Here is a 2194-nt window from a genome sequence, read left to right as displayed (position 1 = left end):
CGTGATGTCTGAGTCTTTTCTTTTCTTGGATGGTGTCCTCACCGTCAGTCACAGTTTTAGAGTTAAGGATATTTCTGGTTCTCATTCATGAAGTCACTACCAGTCAACCTGAGTGACAACCGTCTCTCAGCTGGGATTACATTTCACGGGTTGTATGGATATTAATAACCTTCACTGCAGAGACGTGACATAACTCACAGACACGGTCTCCTTACAGATGGCAGGAACTGGCGTGTCAACGTTGTCGATGGGCCCCCTAAACTACACTCATTACTCCATTGCCACGACATGGGTCACTAAGTTCAAGTGTGTCTAATTAACTAAAAGTAGCGTGGATGTGCCGACGTAGTCATGGGGTACAGTTAGCTTAACCCTCATTGAGCAACCATCTGTCACTTTAAATTAAATATTAAAGTAAATTATTCCCAACAGATTCTGAATCAGGTTTCTGTGTCATTCTGAGTTATGGCTAAATAAATACAACAGTCTTTACAGTCTTAATGTCAGAGCCAGATCACCAGGGAAACCTAATTAAGTGGGCCTTGGCCTCAGGAATATCTGTTCAGCAAATTCACCCCAAATCCCTTCTTAAATATTTAATAGATTCACCTGATAGACTAACAGGGAAAAAGCTAATTAGAAAACTTGGAAGGCTGAGTGTGAGAAGCCATAGGCTGGGGATTAAATGCCAAGTATACAGTGACAAGGTCTATGTAAATCTGTGCTTTGGTTTTTAATTTAGTTTACACATACTTTATACTTTCTATCTTATGTCCAGCTGCAGTCGTTCTTAACCACGCATGGCATCCATGAAAAGTTTCAGTCTGGCTTCAAACCCATGCACAGTACTGAAACAGCCCTTTTAAGAGTTTTTAATGATCTGCTCCTAGCCGCCGACTCAGGTAGCTCAGCTGTCCTGGTGCTGTTAGACCTGACAGCTGCCTTTGACACTGTGAACCTGAACTGTTGTAACAACATCCATAACATTCATCTGCTACTTAGTAATTATTTATCTATTTATCTAATATATCATTCCAATAGCTTGCATATAGACTCTTATTTCACTATTTCACTTTTTTTCTTTTTGTATTTACTTTTTAATATTTACTTGCACTATATTTTTCTGTTTTTCTGTATTATTGTGTTGCACTGTTGGAGAAGCCTGTGACCTAAGATTTTCATCGACATAACTACTCTGTAGCTATGTTCGTATGACAAATAAAGAACCTTGAACCTTGAACCTTGACCATAGCATCCTGTTGTCACGGCTTGAACAGTCCGCAGGCATCACAGGCTCTGCCCTTGCATGGTTCAGGTCCTACCTGACAGACCGTAGCTTCTCAGTGCAGCTAGGTGCCTTCTCCTCTGCTAAAGCCCCTCTTACCTGTGGGCTCTATCCTGGAACCCATCCTCTTTTTACTGTACATACTGCCCCTAGGTTCAATTCTCACTAAACACAATATTCCCTTCCACTGCTACGCCGACGATGTACAGATCTCTCTGCCTCTCAAAGCAAATGTCAAACACTCACTACAGCAGTTGATGAACTGCTTGATAGAGATAAAATCCTGGCTGAGCAAAAACGTTCTCAACCTCAACGAGAGCAAGACTGAGGTCATCTTTTTTGGACCCCAACCTCCAGCCTCTCCGGTTGATATTCTGGGCTCTCTCAATGAAAAAATCCTCCCCTCTGTCATGAACCTTGGAGTGACCTTCACTAGCACTTTTAAGTTCGACAAGCAGGTCAGCACCGTAGTCAAATCCTGCTTTTTTTAAATAAGACTATTGGCCAAGACCAAGTCGTATTTATCTTTTAAAGACCTAGAAAGGGTTATTAATGCCTTTGTTACCTCAAGACTGGACTATTGCAACGCTCTGTATGTGGGTATGGACCAGGCCTCAATTAAACGCCTGCAGCTAGTCCAAAATGCAGCTGCACGTCTTCTGACTGGCCACAAAAAGCATGACCACATCACCCCAATTCTAGCCTCACTACACTGGCTTCCAATTCGGTTCCGAATTGATTTTAAAATCCTTTTATTCGTTTTCAAAGCCCTAAATGGGCTGGCTCCGGCCTATATAGCCAAACTCCTCCAGCGCTACACCCCAGCCAGAGCTTTAAGGTCAGCTGAGCAGCTGCTGCTGGTAGTGCCCAAGACCAGGTTCAAAACCCGAGGTCACCGAGCCTTCGCAG

Source organism: Trematomus bernacchii, unplaced genomic scaffold (genome assembly GCF_902827165.1).
Source record: "Trematomus bernacchii unplaced genomic scaffold, fTreBer1.1, whole genome shotgun sequence".
NCBI lineage: Eukaryota > Metazoa > Chordata > Actinopteri > Perciformes > Nototheniidae > Trematomus > Trematomus bernacchii.
Note: the sequence above shows the minus strand (reverse complement) of the source record.